The sequence below is a fragment of the Pempheris klunzingeri genome, chromosome 1, assembly GCF_042242105.1.
Source record: "Pempheris klunzingeri isolate RE-2024b chromosome 1, fPemKlu1.hap1, whole genome shotgun sequence".
Taxonomy (NCBI): domain Eukaryota; kingdom Metazoa; phylum Chordata; class Actinopteri; order Acropomatiformes; family Pempheridae; genus Pempheris; species Pempheris klunzingeri.
In genome coordinates this window covers 9,627,217-9,650,669 of record NC_092012.1, presented here as the reverse complement: position 1 = coordinate 9,650,669, position 23,453 = coordinate 9,627,217, and the positions used below count along the sequence as shown (strand labels likewise).

At 42.9% G+C, this 23,453-nt stretch overlaps 1 protein-coding gene across 8 annotated transcripts in view; it reads right to left on the bottom strand.

Annotated features, from left to right (window-relative positions):
- The window catches only part of baz2ba (bromodomain adjacent to zinc finger domain, 2Ba), a 67,629-nt gene that overhangs the window by 40,626 nt on the left and 3,550 nt on the right, over nt 1-23,453 (bottom strand). For all 8 annotated transcript variants that reach the window (XM_070828571.1, XM_070830762.1, XM_070829352.1 and 5 more), the window contains exon 2: nt 14,374-14,416. The gene's annotated coding sequence lies outside the window, so the exon portion shown is untranslated. The remainder of the gene's footprint in view (nt 1-14,373; nt 14,417-23,453) is intronic.

The window sequence follows — 23,453 nt, the reverse complement described above, 5'->3', positions numbered from 1 at the left end:
GTTTGTAAATCTGTTCAACCTTTACTGATGAACTGAGCACATATTTCCAGACAACTAAAGCCTGGCATTCACTCCCACTCTGCCACCCCAGACAGAAAATAGAAGAGAAGACATGACTCAAAAGCAAATCTTTAACGATCTTATCACTTTAAAAAAAAAACTTGCCAGTACTCGTGTGGTATTCCCCAACTCGGAGTTCATGATATGTGTGACGACATTCCTTGTTTGTTTGTTTGGTCTTCGACAAAACAATTGCATACATTAAGCTGAATTGTTCTGTGCATACCTATTCAGACTCCACAACAGTCCTGGCAAGCATCTACAAGTTGATTTATTGTCTAAGTGACTGTAAGGTTTTAATTAAGTATATACTGTGCTGCACATTTCCAAACTGACCAAAGTAGCTTCAGGGCCTGACCAATGGCCCTCTGAGATTAGTTTAACTGTTGTTTGTGCGAGTCAGTGCAGTTAGAACCTATTGGCCTGAAGATAAAGCTAAACCATTGGAGTTTAAATAACAATGAGATAACACCCAATAATGGTTTGTGTTTCTGTAAAGGCAACTTTCCCGATGCATTAAGGATGAGACAGTACATGACTGCCTTTGGGTTGATATGTTGGGGGGTGTAAACATACGTGGCTAACAAATAATACAAGTAGTGCTTTGAATAAAAATATGGTGGCACTAACTATGACACCCAATCCCTCTATCATCAGCCTGCTGAATATGCGTAATCACACATCTGTGGGCTAACTACAGGGCTTAGAACCTACAAGTGGGTTCGGGAGGTTGTTATCACACATTTATTTCAGTGAGCCAATGCTGATGGAGCCCAGTAGGCACAGAGGGTCTGTTATCAGACATGTGCTGTCACATGACTGTTGCTTTTATCTGTTTAAACACGAAAAAAAGCTCCTTTTATTCTTGGTGGAAAATACAATATTTTAAGATAGGTTTGGCTGTGGATTGGCTGTGGCTGTGAATGTGGATTTTATTTTCGTTATCTCCTTCCAGTGAATATGAAATTTAGTTTATTAGTATTATTATGGAGATTCTTTCACTTCTTTCTATTGCAATGGTGGTTGGTATGGACACTCAACCCAGTATCACAGGAGTTGGTGAAATAGTTTGATCTATATGTGTGTGTGCGTGGACACATTTTTTTTCACGACACTCAACACAACTTTCAAACTAATGTGTTTCAAACGGGATATCTTGCCTGTCTCATGTTTTGTTATCTGTTACTTGCAACTTAGGAGCACAGAAGTCTTCTGTCTTTAATAGCGGAAGTGGCTTTTTTGCCCACGAGCCTCATCGACCATCGCTATCACAACAAGAACAATCTGCTTTGTGTAGCGTTACAGTGACATTGGACTGTTTTAGCAGAATTCGTGTCCAAAATGAGTCACCTTCAGAGACTACATACTGCTGACAATCTAGGGCATTCCTACAGGCTTGAAAGAGGGCTTGGAGTGCTTCGGTTTGGGCTGAGAAGACAGACCCATTCCCAGGTTGTCAAATACCAACTCATGCATACGCAGGCGTACACGTAATGTGTCTTGGCGTTTTCTCACAAAAAACACAGCACGAAAGAATAAATATAGACAGACATGAGGTGATAGACAATAAAATTTACATTAAAAATAAACTGAAATTCTAAAATCTATTTAGAGAATGGAATAGTAATTATTTTTTGAAATGAAGTAAAAATGGATTGTGGTATAGACAAAGAAATTAAGCGTATGAAATGTGTGACAGTGACAAGAGCAAAAATCATGTGACATGTGCATACATAATCAAATTATGTAACAGGGGAGAATGAAGGCAGTGCACAATCTAAAGTCCAGTTTGATAACCTCGTCTTTATTCTATTATATGGCCATTGTACAAGATCTAATGCACATGCACACACACACACACACATACACAAAAAAAAGATGATTTCACATCAAATATCTTCAGCCACACATTCTCGGAGATATACAATTAAATGTGCAACTTTTATATATTGTACAGTCAAGCACCTTTTCTTAACAATGACAGTGATGAATTTGAAATGGAATAAGGCCTACTGATGCCAGAGAGCCCAAAACGGAGGAAGCATTATGTTTCAGAATCAAAGGAGAAATAAGTGAAACCGATGGTCTAAACATCAACCTATCGTGGTGTTAAGTTATCAAAAGCACTTTTATGTTTTTGTGTGGAGAAATGTTAATGACACCATGAAAAGAAAGTGTTGACATTGAGAGAAACAGTCTACTTCCAGGTGGTGGGTTTTTCAGCCAGCCCACCGCACTAATGTAGCAGACATAGTTCAAGTTGTGCCAAAGTCCCAACTGACAGAAAGAAACACAATGCAGGCACCAAAGTTGTTCAAAGTGAAATAAATTACTTTGAAAGTCATGCTGAGTGTCACAGGGAAGAAAAAGAAAATTCGTGGCACCCGTTTATTTTTGCTTTTGTTGTTTGAGCAGAAAGGAACTACAGTCACATGATAGCACATGCCTGATAACAGGACCTCTGTGCATACCGGGCTCCATCAACACTGGCTCACTGAATTAAATGGGTGACAACAATGAAAATAACCTCCTGAACCTACTAGTAGGTTAGTAGGGCCCTACTAACCCCTATATTTGGGACAGATTGTTACACTTATTCAACAGCCTGATAACACAGGGGTCGGGTGATAACACCCACTATGATAAGGAAAACTAAAATGAGCACAGCATAACAACCACGTCATGTGAGAGATGTGATTGGGTTGTGGTGATAACATGAACGATGAAGCCGTTTAAACAATGATTTGCAGCGAGGATTCATTCTATCAGTTTAATATTAACTAGCCCATTTCCCTACGCCATATAATCACAGACAGCAGCTTATATACTTTTGGTTTTGGTTTGTATCCAAAAGAGACATTTCTTGCTAAATACTGACTTCAGCGACAGAAAGCCTTCTAATGATGTTGCCCCAAATAATGAAATTGGCCTGTAATCAGCTGCTTTGTCTGGATATACAAGACTACAAAAATAACAACATAGCAACTCTGACATGCAACAAATGGCCCCAGAGGCGTGGTGGATACTTGGTAAGTATCTCAGACCACAAGGGCAACAGGACAAAATGCAACATACTTTTCCCCATTAGGCCTGTAAAATCTGTTGCAGACAGATTAGTGTTTTCTGTTTTTATGACAGTGGAAGAAATTTGTTGCAATAGTTATGTACCTTGTCAAAATGTTTACACCTGGCAAGTGTGCAACTAGAGCAGATCCACTTTCACTTGTTCCCAAATGTTTAGATGATAAATTAAAGCAAACTGCCAATTTAGCAGCATTTGAGAAAATTAGATAAATATGTTGAGATATAGGTATCAAAATACTTCCCTTATACAGAGATGTTCACTTACATTTTCACGTTTCAGGTCAACTAACTGTAGAATTTGAAGATTTATGAAGTGGTACAAATATGCAAAAAACCTTTAAAAAACGTAATTACACAAAAACATGACAAATGTGTGTCCAGACTCTCTAAATAGGCTCAAAATGAGATGGGAAAATCCACAATTCAATGATCTGAGATTAAGACCAGAACTGTGCAACATGGTGGTCAGCACAGTTTGCCTCTGGGCATGCATAATGTTACTTTCACACAGTTTGTTCTTTCTTTTTTTCTGCTCTGTTATTGTGACATCTGATTCACAGCAGTTGTGAAAAAAAAAGTTTCCCAAAAGATTTAGTGAGTGATGTTTGCAAAGTGCAAATGTCACTGTCAAATCCTTGCGTTCTTGTTGCTGTGGCCTGCCAAAGTTTTTGTCATTGTCAAATGACAAAATCAGGGCAGGGCACACATACAGAATATTACACCTGCTACACCTGTTAAAATCTATTTTAACTAAACGTTATACATGGATGAGAAAAGACTTTTACTCTCTGTAATTCATGGTGTGACATAATATGACACTTTTTGCCCTTACATACAGAATAAAGAGATAGTAAATGAGTGCCATAATGGGAAACAGCTTCACTCCACCATTTTGTCTGTATCACCTTTCTGCTGCTCTATCCAGGACACTTTTTGTCCCCCCTGGGGGCAAATGTAGAAGACCCTTTTAAAAGTCCAGCTGTGCCTTTAAAAGAGTCTGTCACACCAGCAATGGTGTGCTTTGAAATGCTGTGCAGAATATCCACAAAATAGAGCTTTTCCCTGTGACATGGCCCTATTTCCTGTGTCACCACACTTCCTGTGTGATTTTATATAAAAAGTCAAAATATTTGAGCCTCTATTGTTGACTGTGTCAAACCCTGCCTTGACATTTCTGCACTGTAATCGCACTCCCACAGGTGGATACACACGTGACCATAAAAGCACACACACACACACACACACACACACACATACACACACAAATAGTTACCAGCATGACTCTGAGTGTCACCGTTGTGTCACACTATCTTTTCTTGTGAAACTATATCCACTGGCCATCTTCTGGATACTAACACTTCCTCATAGCTGAACCAATCACAAAGCTTGCCATCAGCCCCCTTGTGATACCTGATATTATTTAGGGAGGAGCTAAGACAGGAAAAGAATAATACCTTTGGCTCTCTAGCATGAATGTATGTTTGGTGTGTGTTTGTATCTGTGCCTATGTCACAACGAGCAGATTCCTTGTGTGGTGAGGCTGAAACCGAAGCTGCCTGGGCCTGTTGTTGATAGCTGTGTCTCACCCACTCACTGCCCCAGAGGGAGTCAGGACCAAGACCACTGCTCAGGGTCTGTCTGTTCACACACATGAAACACAGGCTTGGATTACACAGGGCTCAAATATGACTCATCCCAAGGAGGGGGTGGAGGAAGGCCCTCTCTGTTGTTTTGCACAAATTCGCACGCACACACACACACGCACACTGCCCACAATGATAGCTACATCACAGGCTCAGCGAGAGGACCTTGTGGTACCACACACCTGCCAAAGACAGATGTTAAGAATAAATCAGAGAGAAGCTCAGACTGAAGAGAAGCTCCACACTGCCGCAACTCCACTAACTCACGGCACAGAACGCTAACTGGAGAGCAAACAGCTGCACATGACAACACACACTGGCAATGAAAGTAACAAAAGCATCTTTGCACCTAACACGCACACATATAGAGGCTACATCATAGTTGGAGAGGGAGTATTTTCCAGTTTCCAGTCTCACAGGCACCACTCATACTTTCGTGCTTTTAGCTCTGTTCTGTTGCTGTGTAACCAGCTCCTCTGGAGCCGAGGGTTTTTAAGTGCAATTGTTCAGGAAGAAGCCGAAATCCTCCAACGACAGACAAACAAGTCACAACAAGGCTCAAAGCAGTGTGGGCGGTGTGGAGAGGAAGCTCTTTTTCCGCTGCTGACTAGGTGAATTTCATGATTTCTTCATTTAAATATAGCAGCACTGGGTTATGAAGAATCAACACACTCACAAAGTCTGCCCTTTAAGTGAATGTGTTGCACAATAATATACTCAAAAGCTATTTTTGGGGGGCTGTGACCACTAAAAGCATAATTCAAACACCAGCACGTCATCTTAGATCCTATCAGTCAGTGTGGCACACTTCCTGGTTCCAGAAACCATGTATCATGAGAGAAACTGCAAAACGCATCTGTAGCTTTTGTCTATGCTTGCAGCAATGTCTATGGGCATCTTTTGTCACTTGTGTCACTTTGTGGTTGTTTTTTTTAGCCCTTGTCGTCTAACAGGCTGTGAGAGGCAAAGTGGTGTGTGTACGTGATGTGTGTGTGCATGGTATGCATATGCAGCGTGTGTGTGTGTGTGTCATAAACAGACACCCTTCACGCTTTGTGGCCGAGAAACAGGATAAAACAGTAAGTTAGCCAGCAGTGCACTGACATTATTTCTACTTTGCTGTCTTGGAATGCTAGCCTGCTGTGAAACTCCAAATATGTGACGTCCTGTCACGCTACATAATGTGTCTATGTGTGTGTGTGTGTGTGTGTGTGTGTGTGCCTACTCAGGAAAATGGGAGTGAGTGTGGGTGTTTTGCTTTGTCTTTCAGCATTAAAGGCACAAGGCCAAGTGTGAATGTCTAGGTCGTAATACTTAATAAATCTTCAAATGCTAGACACCATGAGGCTCACTGTAAAATGTTGGTAAAGAACTTCTAATCCAACGAGTGTATCAAAAAAAAAAGAAAAAACAGCAAACAAATAGCTTAGACATTAAAATCTGCAACAGAAACATGACAAATGTGTTGACAAAGGGTGTCAGTGGATTTATTTAGTGGGTTTATTTTTTTTTAATCTTTGATCCAAGAAAGTTTGCTCCAGTCCGTGCTTACAATCACTGCACAAAATAAAGCCCAACTCTGGCCCATGTGATGCCGATGAGTCTAACATCCATGACTCAAGAGGTCAGGCAGCCCATCCAGGCTGAGCACTAGGGGTTAAGGGGATGAAACCAAGTGTGAAATGTGAGAAGACAAGCCAACATGGTTTCTCAGGCAACAAATAGAAAGGCGACAAACATATCTCTGTGACTGCGAGGAACGTGAGGTATGTTAGGAGAAAAGACTGTCGCGTCATCCATGATTCATATGAGAGCAAGATGGAAAAGGAATTAGAGTGGCTTTTTGAACTGGCTGAGTTTAGACATGTTAATCAGTAATAGCCTGTTGTACTTCAGACGGGAGGAGTGTGAGTGCATTAGTGTGTGTGTGTGTGTGTGTGTGTGTGTGTGTGTGTGTGTGTGTGCGTGTGTGTGTGTGTGTGCATGTGTGCGTGTGTGCGTGTGTGTGTCAGTCTGTCTCTGGCAAGCCCAACGCCACTTGGATTTGAGCTGGTTGAGGCAAAAAAAAAAAGCTCCAGACCAAGAGATAATCCATCTGGACTGTTTCCTTACAAAACATATGGAAAAATGCACAAGCTTTTTTTTTCCTTTTCCGCCCACAATAGCTATTAATATCTTGCACAGAACATTTGCTCATGTCCCACTAAGGACTGGAATTCTTGCTGAAACACAGTCATCTTGAAGGATTAGAAAGAGGCGGTCAGGCATTTTCATGCACTCACCATATGTATTCTCTGTGTGCAGGGATGAGCATATAGTTGCATAAACACATATAGTCACTAATGGCTATGCACTAAACATACTCTCTCGCTCTCTCTCTCTCTCTCTCTCGCTCTCTCTCTCTCTCTCTCTCTCATACACACACACAGATTTAGGTAAACTGAAGTGACGTAATCTGAACCCTCAGACACGACATAACTTATTCCGCTCAAGTCATTTAAACAAAGATAACCTTTCTTTGATGCGTTGAAAATAATTCACTTTAATATCAACAAGGACTCCTAAATAATCACACCAACTACCTGACAGGAATTGTTCACAGCAGCGCCAAAAACCTGTGTTAAAATGACAGCGCTGTAAATTGTTTTAATTATAGCCGACACAGATAACAGCCTGTGGAAACATCAACCTTTTCTTCAAGCCCTCTGCAAGATCCAAACATACAGTATTCCCTGGAAAACCCGGGTTTGCTCTGTGTGTGTGTGTGTGTGTGTGTGTGTGTGTGTGTGTGTGTGTGTGTGTGTGTGTGTGTGTGTGTGTGTGTGCATGCACGCGCGTGTGAATACAATATTCATTTTGCTGCAGGAGGACAATCTATGCATAACAATGAGAGGCGCTAATGAAATCAGCCATCAACCTGCGATACATACATATTAAAGCAGGACCTCAGAGTGTCATTCGCTTAGTGCATCATTTGTTCCCCCTCGTTTTTTTCTCTCTACCACCTGACCTTTAGAGTATGTACCCCCCCACCCACCTCACCACGCTAAAAATAGGAAGTGTACCTGCAGTACTGTGGCATTATGCATACATGCGTGTGTGTATGCAGCATTGAACGGACATGACAATACATTTCACATTGATATGGGAGTGATTTGTTCACGAGGAGAAAAGAAAAAATGGGATTTAGATTACTTGTTTTTGATTGTCAAAAGTTTAGGGATCTAACAACTAATGTTTTAACAAATTGCCATTCAGCATCACAAATGGTAACCACTGTCAGAGCTGTACCTTTAGTATAATGTCATATCATCCCAGCTGCCAGGGAAGAACGCTCCTCCCTTCCCTCTAAGCATGCTTCACAGCTTTGGTCTCTCTTTCTCTCCCTCTCTCTCCCTAACCCCCACCCCCACGCTGGCAGGGAAATGGATCCCTCCACCTGACAGTGGCCATTTTGAGCCTTCTCTACTCTCCTCTCTACTCCTGCTTCCTGGTAAACAATGGGAGAGGGATAATTGATCAAACAGCCAGGGAACCCTCCGAGCAGGGGAAGGTCACCGCCCGCCAGCCCAGCTCACTAAAGAGGGGAGGAGGGGGTAGATGTATGTGTGTCAATATGTGTATGTGCATTTGTCTTTGGGTGTGTGTGTGTGTGTATGTGTGTGTGTGTACATGCATGTATTGTATCTATGCATGTGTGTGAGACCAACTGTGAAAAAAAAGAGGTAAAGACAGACAGAAAGTGTGTGTGTGTGTGTGTGGGGGGGGGGAGAGCGAGAAAAAGAATTGGGGGTGGGGGGGTGGGGTGGGGGGGGGTCTCTCTGACGCTCTTGAGCTGCCATTTTTCTTGCCTGACAAAGACTCCATCTGCCACAGAGCCATTTGCTGCCTCCCGAGTCGGCAGAGCATTCTGCACGCCGTGTTCACCTTGATGTCACCTCTACACGGCTCACGCCTTGCTGACGTTGTACACACACACACAGACACACACACACAGTCAAACACACAACAGCACATTTCTTTTCCTCTCGTATAGATGTATACACTCACTGTCTCACAATCACACAAACAACACAACACAACACAAACAGTTTCTGTCATACATACTATATTTGCACACACTCTCTCTCTCTTCCTCTCCCCTCTCTCACTTTCTCACACACACACACACACACACACACATACACACACAAACACACATATTGAGTGTGTATGTGTCTAAGCAGCGGCCCTCCCTCTCCTCTGCATGGCTGATATCACTGTGCAACCATCAGCGCTGTGCATTGTGGGAGTGTCTGTTGGGGCAGAGAGACGCGACAGGGGCTGAGGGATTCACACGCCTCTGAAAGACAGCCAGAGGGAGAGAGAGAGAGCGACGGAGAGAGACAGAGGCAGGAGGGGAGGGAGGCAGAGAAAGAGAGAGAGATACGGAGGGGGCCGGTAACTGGAAATGAGAGATGGCATTTTAAAGAGGAAGCTGAATTTCACCTGCAATTACCGTAGCTCCGGGGCACATGGCTCGGTTAAGAGACATTTCATTCCAAAGCCACCGCGTATAGCTGCCGCACTGAGCCCTGAGAGGCGCATAAAGAAGGAGGGAGAGAGAAAATAGAGCGGTGGAAAACTCTCCTCTGCCCAAGATGGCCCTCAGCAGATGCGGTGATGAAAGAGAGGAGGCAGCCAGGGATGTAACTGGTAAATGAAACCCAGCAGAAAAGGCTGTAGAGCCGAGGAGTTGAGGAGAGGAAAGGAAACAAGGACATATAAAGAGACAGAGGAAAGAAAAAGGGTATCTTATTCAGCAGGCCCCAACTCGGCCATCTGCACACCAGACCAGACAGCTGAACTGGGCCTCAGAGAGCACACTGACACACACATACACACATGCACACACACACACACCCTGAACAAAGAGCAAATAAAATCCAATAAACACAGATACTCACACTCTCACAGTTAAGTCAAGGGAAAGCTGGATGTGTTTAATGATTAATATCATTCTTAGTATTTGTTCTCCTCTTTCAATGAAACCTTGCTCTCTCTCTAACTGTCTCTTCCTCTTTTTCTCTCAGAACTCCAAATGGAGCTGTAATGGTTTCCCTGAGGCTCAATGTCCTGGCTAGTTTCACCAGGCACACTGCTGTGTTTCATAGGAGAAGTGTGACTGCACAAATACAGTAATGAGCCCTCGCTGGGAGCTGGGGGCCTCCTGGCACTGCTAATGGCTCCTCTGGACTGCAGCTGTATCCAGGTTACAACCTGGCCTGCCCGACAGGCCCTGGGACGCACAGGCCCAGCAGGGAGAAACTAGTCACAGCCATGGGCGCATATTGTAGTCAGAGAACCGGGCCCATGGCGGACTGTGTGTTTGGTGTGTGGCTGTTTGAAGTAGAGATGGAGGAATGAAGATCTGGGGAAAGGGTTTAGGGGGCAGGAAGTTGTGGAGGATGTCAAGAGACAAGAGGCCATAGCAGAGACAGAAAACCGAGGGATGAAGACCGTTGAAGAGATGTGGTTTGGCCATAAAGCAGCAGATAGGCCCAATAAACCTGGAGGCTCTCATAGGACAGCAGCTGGCGTCGGGTGAGAGTGCTGTGTGTGCGCGTGTGTGTGCGCGTGTGTGTGCGCGTGTGTGTGCGTGTGTGTGTGCAAGTGTGTATGCGAGTGTCTGAAACAGAGAGAACTAGAGAGAATGAGAGAGGACAGAGGGAGGGAGAGAAAGTGTGTGGTCTGCTTAATTATCTCCATAAAAGAGCATCCCAGCTACACTTACATGAATGCACAAACTAAGTACAGAAGATACAGACAATAACAGCTTGCACAATAACAGCAATTCTACTAATAGTAACCAATTACTAATAGTGATATTAACAAATTTTGTAAGGCTTAAGCAAATAAATGCAACATCTATTACTCAGTAAACACAACATTAAACCAGCGAAGAACAAGCAACAAATATAAAATGTTGAATATGACTGCATACAAGCAGCTTTTAATCACGAATCAACAGCACAGATTTATTTATTCATTTTAGCCCAAATCATGCGCTTTGTCAGACAGCAAAAATTCCACGCCGAAGTAAAATGACGCTTATCAAGACATCAACAATTTTGTATTTCATGTGTGGCAAAGCGATAAAAGATGATATCTTAGATAAAATATTTTACTCAGAGTAAAGATGATGTGATTGGTAGGCTGGTAGGTAAGTGGAAGGCTTCATCATCTCGTGTTTTCAAACCTCACAGCGAAATAGACATTAGGGCTGAGCCCAAGGAGCTCAAATTGCAATCCCGTTTGTGAGGGGCTAAAAGGTTTGTGATGTATGGGGTTTAAAGGTCTAGTCCTACTGTTTCACAAATTACTGGCATGCAATTATGTTACATTATGACACCCAAAACTCAGCATTGTGTGTCCAACATCTTCCCTCTACTACAACAAACATATTAACACACACACATTCACACACGGAGACCGCTCCCATTGTTGCCCTCTCTGGGAAAGCTCACAGCTTGGGTTCTTTAGCTCCTGTTTTGTCTGGCCCTCCATTCAAAATGGCCCCCTCATGACCACGCACATTATCGTCCAGGCAGGCAGCCCCTGAGTGGACTGAGGCTCCCCGGGTGCGAGCAGTGATTCATGGCACAAGGGTCTGTAAAAGAGCAGCCTCGCCCCACGCTGAAGCCCTTCATAGGGACAAGGAGAGCAGAGGCTGTTTGGCAATGGGGGTGAATCAGAAGTCTGGCTAGAAGACTGAGCCCTGTTGAGACCACATGGGCCAAGGGAGGCAGAAGGGGAATGGTCAGTGTTTTCTTGTGTGTGAGTGTGTGTGTGTGTGTGTGTGTGTGTGTGTGTGTGTGAAGAGAGCAAGAGAGTGGGAGTGAGAGTGAAAGAGACAGAAAGACATGGATGGGTAAGCCCAAACTAATGCTGGAGTGTGTCTGTTGAATCTACACTGCTCCCTATCCCGAGGACAATCTCGCAGCAGCTTTTTAACAATCTTAGCTCCGAGGCAAGTACAAAGTACTAAATGTTTAGGCGTTATCTCTAACACTTCCCCAATCTAACAGAGCACTAGTTTAAAGGGCACTGGGAAAAAGACACTGTGAGAAACAAGAGGGCTCATGAATAAGAGCTGAAAAATGATAGTAGTTGCAAGGATTGATGAAACCCTATTCAGGTTTTGTGACAGGCACTGAGACACACAAATTCTTTGCCCTCAGGCTAGAAGGTGTAATTTCCCCTTCCCCTGTCACAAGAGCCATGTAAAAAATTATCTTAGCTCAATGACTGACTGCTTCGGGGTAATTTGTTATGTACAACATGAATGCACAAATCTATCTATCTATCTATCTATCTATCTATCTATCTATCTATCTATCTATCTATCTATCTATCTATCTATCTATCTATCTATCTATCTAGTCCTGCGGATCAAGAAACTGAGAATAGAAACACTGGCATGCTTCTCTGTTGTAACACACGGTGGGATGCGGATGGAAATGCTGGCCCCACAGGACACACACGTACACACACACACGCACACACACATAAAGAGCAAACTGCTGTGGGGCTGACGCAAGACTATCTCTGTCTCACGTGTCTCTCCCCTACGGCCGCCCGCTGCTCCTGACCTTCGAGATGTTTTTCTCTCTCCTTCTCCCTCTCTCTTTATTCCTCTCTATTTCACACTCACACAACACACATACACACACCCTCACTCAGTCAGTCAGTCACACACACACACACAGACACGCACATGCAGACACACACACACGCACACACACACTCCTTTCTGCACACCTCACAGCCACTCAGTATTTTGTCATTAAAAGGCATTGCATTTCAAGCTTGGATCAAGCAGATGGGGCTGCGTAAGCATTGCTGCTCCTTCACGCACCACCTTGGCTTAAGTACAGATAGTCCACATGCATTATAGCACTCTCCCCTAAATGCATGCACACAAGCACACATGGAACACACGCATGCGCGCACGCAACCTTCCTGGAACCAGAGAATCAGCCCGGTTGTGGATGGCTGCTTCATGTGGGTACTGTGTAGCTCAGTTGTGTAATGCCTAGCTGATGTAGCTGAATACCTTAAGACATGCTCTAGAAAACAAGGACACTGAACATCTACAAAGGTATCATCTCTCAGCAGAGCAAGCATCCTAGTTAGTCATCCTTATCCTAATATATTGAAAAGTGATTTGTAAGTCATTTCTGGGGACCAATGGTTCATGCTCTAGTGGCAAAGACACTGACAAAAATACTTGCATTAGGTTGAATGGGTTCATAACACACACAGACACACACACACACACTCAAATACACACGTGTATGCAATATAATTATATCTACGTGCCATTAGACACATTTCTGTGTCTTTCTTTCATTTTCTCTCACTCTCAACATTTGCATATTCCTTTGGGTGTTTGAGTTGAGCAGCTCTTTCCTTTTTCCTTCTCTTGTCTTCCAAGCAACAAATGTCAGCTAATTACACCATAGCTGTTTGGATGAGCTCCATCTTTCCCTGTGCTCTGCTGTGCTTGCTCTCTATGGGGCTGCAGGAAAAGTCGTGCAGCCAAGACACCAGTTAGGAACAGCCAGCGGTGGGGGTTGAGCTACAACGCTGCACCCCCTAGAAATTGATTCCCCAAGAGAGGGCTCATCAATACTTATCACAAATGATACAAGCAGCTCGCACCAACCTGCAGGGGATATCATGTATCATTCACAGCCAGAGATGAAGCAGTAATGGTTAGACCTGACCAGTCACAGGCGAAACAGGTATTTCCCTGAGCTCCACATTCTGAGAAAGCCTTCTTATAAAAGATCCCATTTGATCTGCTGACACACTCACAGGAACAAGGCCATCAAGTCAGGCAGGAGAGAAAAGTGCAAGTCATTGTCTGTGTGCGGAACAACAAACTGCCACCTTCGTGTGTGTGAAGTGAAGCCTTGAGGACGCAGCCGCGCCCCTGGGTGGCTAGCTCTCACAGAGAGACGGAGTGACAAAACAGAGGAAAAGGAAGAAAGTAACGGACAGAGAGTGGAGGAGGTCATAAAGCTGCACATAGCAATACACACAAACAACTAAAGACAACCTAGACCTAACCTAGAAGCACTGTAGGGTACAGTTAACAACCATTTACATTCAGCGTTGGCTCTGAATAGATAGCAAACTCAAAAGATGTTTATTAGGCGCGTACGTTTCAGACAAATATTCTGATTAGAATGGGAGAAATCTAATTAATTGCTTGATTCACTGAATGAACCCCGAATTTGTAATGTAATCATAACAACTGCTTTTCAAGGGGCTCTTGTTAAATTTAATTGGGGGAGAAAAAAAACATCCTCTTTCACTGAATGAATGAAAATCAAATTAGGCCTGAAACTGGAGGAGTCTGCAAGTTTGTTCTAGCATGCCGTTAGGAAAAAAAAAAAGCAAAACTGTAAAAGCAGAAGTGTGTGACAATATATATTTTAAAAAGTCACGCATCAACTATTTTGTAACACGCAAATATACACCAGAGGCATAGAGTGAAAAACAGAAGACGTGAATGCTCTTTAATTCGCTGTGTACTCACTGTTAGAGATGTCTTCAGCTCTTTGACATAACTGCTGTAACACCTGGAGAAAAAGCAGAAACAAAAGATCACTGTGGTTCAGGTTAAAAATACAATCGGAGTCACAGGAATAAAATGTGTTTTCAGCATGCTTTGATTTATATGATGATAAAAGGTTTAGATCATATGCAGCATTGTGGAAGTTTTCCTTTTGAGAGCACGAGGGAGGATGAAGCCCCTAAAAGTACTTGGGTATCAAAGTCACACAGTTTAGCATTTGGGGTTTTCAGACACATCAAAAATGAAAAAAAAAAAAGCACAGTGACGTCTGAAACACAGCTGTGGCTGCACACATGCACGCACGCACACACAGAAAGATATTCACGCACACAAAAAGTCTCTTTCTCCCCGAGCCCTTTCTTGCAAAACCTGTTTGTTAGAAATGGATCTAGACACTGGAGCTTTGAGTGCGAGGATATTTTCCCCAAACACAAGACAGTTCTTGCAGAGAACCAAGCCTTACCAGCGTTCTCACGCCCATCTCTCATGCATTGTCTCTAAGGCCCTCCTGTGCTCTTAGAGCCTGAGCCTAATCTAAGCAGCTCACCATAACAGACGCCACCCTGCTATGTCAAACTGCAGCGAGCAAACACACAGATTTTTCAAACCTTTATTCACACACAAAAAAAACCCCACTTATTCTTGAACATAAATAAAATTTGACTGATGCAAAAGAAGAGTTTTCAGCTACAACAAAGTTAATTTCAACTTGTGGAAGCTGCACGACAAGATGGTATTAAAAGAAAGTACATACAAACTTCAGGCCTCCTGCATATGCACACAGACACAGGGAAGCAGTCTCTTAAAAACATTTCCAGACACACAGACACACCGACACGCAAACAGTGTTAACGTGCGTGTGGGTAGCTATCTAACAAGGTTTTGTTGACAGTAAATACATCCATCTGGTCAGCAGCAACAGAATCAAGTCTGGTGGAAGCGTCGTCAGCACAAATGTGGTCAACTGTTGCAATTATCTATTCCTACTTTTTAGTTTAGTGATGAAATCTTGCACGCAGCTAAACGGAGCCGTCATTTTCACTGCTGTGCTTTTAGTAATTCCTGTAAATGTCATTTGTTGGAATCACTGCCATGGCAAAATAACAAAATGAGTAGATACCCTCCGGTCATGTCAAAGTCTGTGGCAAATAATGCAATGCACATCTGTCATTACAGATTAATTTATCACTGCAGAGAAATCACCTACACTGGCAGTGTTGATATTAACTGCACTCATCGAACTGCAATGGCTCTCTTCATTATCTACAGTCTAACACAGACAGACAGACAAACACACACGCATGCACAGGCTACAGACACACACACAAATACTTTGATAACTCATCGCAGTGATAATGATAACAGAGAGCCAGGTAGGCTGAATTCATCTTCAGCTTTTTCATAAAGGCCTATTAGCGGATGATTAAAGGATCTCTGCTCATAGGGCTTCAGCACAGAAATGATTTGCCAGCCACGAGGCAGGTGAATTACACTGGATAAGAAAGCCAGTGCTGTCTGCCATCATTTGCCTCACTGAGAATCAGGCTGTTAGTCTATTAACCTCATTTTACTGTAAGATCTTCCTCGTTTTACATCAGTGGCAGACGGATAAAATATCATGAAAATATCACTTGCCTTCTTCAACTGCAACGTCGTCGTAAATCATGTCAGTATTTGACATTACTGCTGCAACTAACTAATCTGTAGATTACTTCCTCGATTTCTCATTGAATCATTTAGTGTATAAAATGTCACAAAGTAGCACAAAATGCTCAATAAAACTGTTAAGGAGCCCGAGATGACTTTATCAAATTGCTTATTTTGTCTGACCGATGATATTCACACTGGAACATGAGGCAAAAAAGGTAGACAACCCTCACAGCTGAGAAGCTGGAATGAGGGAATGTTTTTGCTTGAAAAGTGACTCATCGATTATCAGAATAGTTGCATCATTTGACCGACTGGTGCATTTATAAACTGATTGTTTCAGCTTTATAGGATACATAAAAGGCTGTATATCATCAAATACTGTAGAATACAGACATGAAAACTATAATAATTGCTAGGATTTTATCACACAAACAAAAAGGTTTACCTAAGTATTATTTGAATGAGGGAGAATACGTGTAATCGTGTTTTTGACAGTAACACAAAGCCATTCGATATAGCTTATAACAAAGTGAGCAAATTACTGCCCTGAGTTATGTTTGTGAACTTATTACTTTTGAGTAACAGTCAAAATGTCATTTTTATTATAGCCATCATTACATAGTAATTTCAATCTAATTACGTTGAAAGGCAAAAAAAATTAAATAGAAAAACAGGAGCCATGCAAAGTTATAATTACCTGCATTTACACTCCAGACATGCTTGCACACGGACAGTGTACAACCTAACTGTTATGATGTCTCTCGGAATTGTCCTGTTTGGTTTACCTAATCTACCCCCCTCGCCTCAGCCACACAGATGTTGACTTTACTTTGGGATTCATGCAGCGGCTCTCAGGCATCTGCACAGGGTTAAAGACAAGGGTTGGACTTTTGTACCTGCCACTGAAACAGAGAGGAACAAAGAAAAAGAAAAAGAAAGAAAGAAAGAAAGAAAGGCAAAGGTCACACCATGTTTCGTGTGAGCCTTTACAAAACTATTTGAGCATGGAAAACAAGCGTACTCTGAAAATACACATATTGAGATTGGCCTAAAATCCCTTGCCTTTTAATATTTGATGCCTTGTTAGAAGAGCGACACTGGTGAGGTGTTTGTCTCTGTTGTCTCAGTTGATCTCTGGCACACCGGGCCCTGTGGGAGTGAGCTAGTGAGACTTGGCCGCAGACATTTTCCTGAAGCCCCCAGAACAAAACAGGCAAGTCTTGACAGTCTGTCCGCCACCGAGTCGTCACACAATCAGTTGCAGGAAACCAATCCCTAAATAGCAGTGATTCATCTCTTCATCACACACAATGCCAGTACACAGTGCACAAAGAAGCTCTCTCTTCCCCTCTCTCTCTCTCTCTCTCTCTCTGTCTTACCCTATCTGTCTCAACCCCCTTCCCCCCCAGTGTGGTCTCTCATGCTGCTTAAAAATAAGTGCTTCTCCCAGCTTTCTTTGCCCTGTGATTTACTGGCAGTGTTTAACTGCAGGGCAGCATCTTTTATTGTTACATGATCTGGGGCTGAAAGCTGACAAAATGGAATCTGTGTGCAAGTACCTTTGTCTGTGAGTAAGTGTATGTTCAGGGCAAAGTAAGGAGCGGGTGGAGGAATAAAGAACTTGTGTGAGAAAACGTTTGTCTAAGTGCAATTCAAATCCCTCCCAGCCTCCCGGTGCTGTGTATGTGTGTGCATAAATGTGTGTGTTTGTCATTCCATAAATGGTTTCTTCCTTGACTTGATGGAGCAAGTGCCATCTCAAGGGAACGGGTTGCGCCACACACACACACACACACACACACACACACACACACACACAAAGTGAAGCGCTTTGAGTCTGCCAAAAAGCTCAGAACATTAGTGCAATCCATTTGTGAGAGGTAGAATAGCCTATATATGAAATACCAGGCTGGATTGTGTGCGTTTTTGTCTATGTGCGAATGTATGTTTTTGTGTTGCCATGTTAACTCTTGTCCTAATGGCAGGGAGCCCGTTGCTGCATTAGTCAATCCACTTCCTTTTCTGCTTTTCTTTTCTTTGTGAGTGTGATTCAGATATGCAGTCAACCTGGCCCCACTGGTGACTGATCACAGTTGCATTTGAAGCATCGGTATCAGTACAGTATGAGACCAGATCATCACCAGAGGATAATCAGGCTAGCACGGGCCCACACAACAGGTTCAGTGTATCGTTACAGCCTTGATGATCCATCAAGATGACGCGTGAAGGTCAGAGTAGCCATGACCAACACAGCTGTCACATCTCCTCCCAGCACCCTCTTGGCTAACTGGCCTTCCAAAACACTCAGCACAAAACATGGCCAACTGGGGAGCACGGGGGCCAAGGCCAACAGAACATGCCTATAACCCAGGCTGGGCTTGTATCATGACATGATTACCCTCCATACAATAACACTAGATGTGGCGAGGAGGCGAATCAGAGCTGTTGCAGTGTAATGACATTGCAACTATGACAAGGAAACTGTTGGCATACCCCGCAATGAAAAATATGATGAAGTCTATTAGTATTGGCTTTCAAAATTTAATTAAACGTGCAATATAGCTACATTTTTAAATGACTACCAGCTCTGCTGTATGAGAGGAAAATGCTACGGTGAAGCTGTGTGGAGAGCAGATGTGAGTCCACTTTGATTTCAATGCCTGCGTGTGTGTGTGGAGCTTCTATTAAATGGATCTGCTGTCTCCTTGATCAAGGGAGTCAATAAAGGGCCAGTCCTGTCAAACCCTCAGGGGTAAGTGTGTATGCACATATGTGTCCATGTGTGTGTTTGTGTGTGTGTGTGTGTGTGTGTGTGTGTGTGTGTGTGTGTGTGTGCGTGCGCGTGTTATGGACAGAATTTGAAGTACTCTGACAGGTGAGTGATTGAGTGCTTTCATTTCCCTCCAGCGACAACGAGACAAGCACACACAAACACACACGTACTACACACACACACACACACATACGCACGCACACAAACACACACACACAGAGGGTGGAGGATGGAGACAGAGAGAGAACGAGAGCGAGAGAGAGAGCTGTTGTTTCCTAAAGGATGCTGCTCCTGCCTGCATGCTTAAATTAGCTCTAAATGTTTGGATTACACATGGGAGCTCTCACAGAGGATTTAGCAGCCATAGCCTAGAGTCCAAAGGATGTGTGGATGTTTCCATGTACATCCAAACACACGCACGTGCACGCACACAAACAGTGTCCCTATTCGGGACATATGTCAACGAAGCTTCACTCACTATGTTATGTAAACCCTTAACAACACAATATAAATTCGAATTGAGATGTGCTATGGATTTGAAAGCAACATGAAGATGGTGTGTGTTGTAAACATCAGCAACACACACTGTTTCATTCATCAAGTTTCTGCTGTGGGGAGCCAGTGTTTCCACATTACACTTATTTAAGAGTGCAGTCTTGGCTTCTGTTGGTGTGGGGGGGGGGTAGGGTAGGATATGCTAGCAGACATAGAGACAGGGCGAGAAAGGAGGAGGAAAAAGAGAAGTGGAATGAGGGAGGTCAGCGCCCCCAGTCTCAGATAAAGGCCCTCTCCCTCCCTTCTGCCTCGGCTTTCGAAGCCCCTGCCAGGATCGAGAGGCGTCTCACGTTACAGCTGTCTCTCAGTGTCATCGTTCAGAAAGAGGGAGCACAAGCGAGAGAGAGAGAGAGACAGAGTGAAAGACAGACAGACAGAGAGAGAGAGAGAGAGAGAGAGAGAGAGAGGGGGAAAGCGGGACAATGCCACAGACTGAGCAGGGCTAGGCTTTCATAGCTGGACAAGAGAAAAACAACAACAGCAGCAGGTTCAACTGGAGGAGGAAACCCTTGTGTTTTGGCTGCCTGATGGTGATTTTTAATAAGCAGCATTAATGCAACATACATTTTCACTACAATGTGGAAGCGTTTCGAAGTCACTGAAATGTGCTTTGACCTTTTCAAGACAAATTATTTCGAAATGTGATGTGAGCAGCGCTCGTCAGATCATTTCCTCTGCACCACCTGGGACTAACTGAACACTCAGACAATTTCCTAAGACGAAAAAGGGGAAATACATTTTTTAATACCTTGTTTTGTGTCCACTGAGAACAGAGCAAAAGAAACATGTTATACTCAGAGAAATAGATGGTAATGGCTGTAAGACTGCGTGCTATAGGGCTTAGATTAGACACCTCCCTAAACAGGAGTATCCATTTTTAACCTTTACAAGCTAAAAACAGCAGCTTGTCCCAGGTCCAGTAATGACTAATCCAATGACTGCTAGCATTTCAGCCTGGCCTGCTAACAAGGTGAGGCCACATAGGTCAGTACTGACTCAACTTATATTTGGAGTAAATGCTTATTTCTTTTCCGTAACTTTTTCTGTCAGGAGAGAAATAAAGGATGCCCATGAATTCTAGACAAAAACTTAGTGAAGGAAAGGATGCTGCATGTGCGGATTTTTACAAACCGTAGCGCTTACACAGGCAACACAGTGAGACCTGATTGTACCAGTGTGGTTTACATAAAACATGGTTCTGAACAAATACACATATAACTATTGCACAGCTCAAAACTGCTGTCCTATTTGTTTTTCTCTATCGTTGTCATTTCTCATGGTGTTCCGTAGGAGTTAAATATTTAAAATTCTGGCGTAGCTTGGAGCAGGCTTTGCCAGCGCAGCTAAAATAAAAAGCCTTTGTGGCAGCAGTGACCAGACTTTAAATGCTGAAGAAGATCAATAAATGGGGGCTGTCGAGGCGCAATCTCATGCATTTGTGTGTGTGTGTGTGTGTGTTTGTGTGTGTGTGTGTGTGTGTGTGTGTGTGTGCTGTCCCTATGCGTAAATGCTTGTGTTCTGACAGCAAGTGTGTGTCTGTGTAGATATTCGTGTGTCTACGTGCATCTTAACACCCAGCAAGGCTCACAGCTCCCCTGCCTGCTACAAGCTATTCTATAGTATCATCAAGAACCCCGCTGACCCAGGAGGCACGCCAATAGAGAAACCAATATCATTCCCATTCCCACATCCGAAACCGTCTTCCTATTTCTTTTCCATTCCTGGCATCCTTTTCCCAGCATGGGTGAATTCTAGAGAAAAGTGTAAATACAGGCCCCCTGCTATAGATTGAGAATGTCAAGGTGCGGTAAACATCAAACTTAATAGCAGGTTTTCCAGAGCTCATCACCATTTCGATAATTAAGTACCCACTGAAACACAATGATGGGCATTTAGACAAGACTGACAGGTACGGGAGAAAAATTATTTTAAAAAAAAAAACAAAAACACATTTTGTTTGGTTTTCTAAGGAAAGCAGAATCCAAAACATCATAATTATGTTGTTCCAGTCCATCCATCTATCCATACTGTTAAGAGACCCTGAATATCTTTGAAGTCAAATAACACTGATGTGATTTCTTTTCAAGAAAATGAATGCATTCATAATGTTGCCAAGTTGTTGTTTCTTGTCGCTATGTTTTATAAAGACCACATTAAATGGATGCTTTTAACTCACATAAAGTGATAACCTTCCTTTCTATGTCTTTACCACATGAATGTGTGATGGAGACAAGCAGTGAATTATGAGGACTGCTATGAATTATGTTCTATGGCTCCACAGAACAAGAAATACATCTGTATTTTTACCTCCTCACTAATGTACAAAACAAAAACAGCCCTGAAGTGGAAAAATCATCAGGACCTTTTGAGACTTCATTAAAAGAAACTAGCCTGGACTTTCCAAACAAGGCATCTCTTTGGAGGGGAAAATCAACCTTTTCACCTTGCTGGTGGAAAAACAGGCATCCCAACGAGACAGAGCATGCACAAACAACCTTGACTTTCATCAAGGAAATTCTCACATTGAATGATAAATAGAGGCCCAGGGGACGAGCAGCAAAGAAGCAGCTTATCGCCTTTCCCTCCCAAATTTGGCCGCTCTGTCTTCTGTCTCCTGAAAGTCAACACGGGGTGACCCACTTGCACTTTACGCTGCTTATTGTTTAGTAATTAATCCACCATATGTAATCCACACAGAAATGTAGAGAAAACTAAAATGGGCGGTGAGTTAGTGAGTCTTAATTAAGAGTTGGGATTGTTCATTTGTTTCTACAACAGGAGGAATATGTGCCCTGTCTCATTAGCTTATTTTTTTCTAAATATAGATGCATATCTCATTATACAGACACATGTAGACACTAATGGTCAAAGAATATGAGGCAAGGCTCACATTAAAAATGGCTGCCACTGAGCATGCACTTTAGACAATTATTTGTGCACCCTGATGATTATCGGGACTTCCAGTGAACATGCAGTGTTACCAAAATAGCAAGGTAACATAAGGTTAGGTAGATCATCTGAGTGCTAACCAACTTTCCAGCTGAGAGGACATTAACCTGCAAGGCCATGTAAACATGTATCAATAAGTCAGCTGCCTGCATGGGCCTGTAACACACAGCATACAGCAGCGGGCCAAGACAGACACACAGCAGCACCAATTTGATCTGTAACAATAAGGGGCAATATCAATCTAATGCCCAGAAGCTTTTAGGGCTTTCGCTAAAACGCAGCTTCTTCTCAAAGGACCATTAGCCCTTATAGGATTAATGTCTACTTCAAAAACATCTGTTAAAAAGTCCTCAGTTTCTTGCTGCATTATTTCATTTGTCAGTATTGTTTGCTGTGCGCGCGCACGTACAATCATACGTAAAAGTCTGACTCAAGAGGAGGGATGAGGAAATATGATCAGGACTATGTCTAACATTAGTCCTTGTATCATTTGGTTAACACAGAGCAGGCCTACTTCCCCTCTAAATTTCACAGCTCTGTGTCAGCGCCAACATGCAGAGATTTGACAGGACTCCCAGATGGCCATTATTATCAATAGATTGTTTGTAAGTCTAATTAATCTCTGCCTAAATCTAAAATACTGACATCAATGCCATGAAATATTTGGGTTAGGAGCTAACCGCAGACTCTTAAGCACTTTATACAGACTATAAAAACTGTTAGTTAAATACATTTGCGTGAGCGTGGTCCGGTTAAACTCTGTCATTATCTATTTAGTCACCTGCTAACATGCCTAAAGCAAACATCATTTACATTCTTATATATCTTGTCACATAAAAAAATACAGTGACAGGCTTAATTAATGGCAAACTCAGTGCCAAGGATGAGCTTTACTGAAATACTTACTAATATTTCTAATGCCTGATCATTTCAGTGGTCATTTTCGCCAATACTGATGACAATATGGACATATTAAATCTACCTGTTTAACCCAAAATACAGCCTGATCCATTCCTGTCCAGAATTAAGACATAACAGTTTAGGGGGGTGGGCACACTTCTATATTGTATTACAGCATTTACTTTGTTCTTGCACTTATTTCCTACAGCAGGTG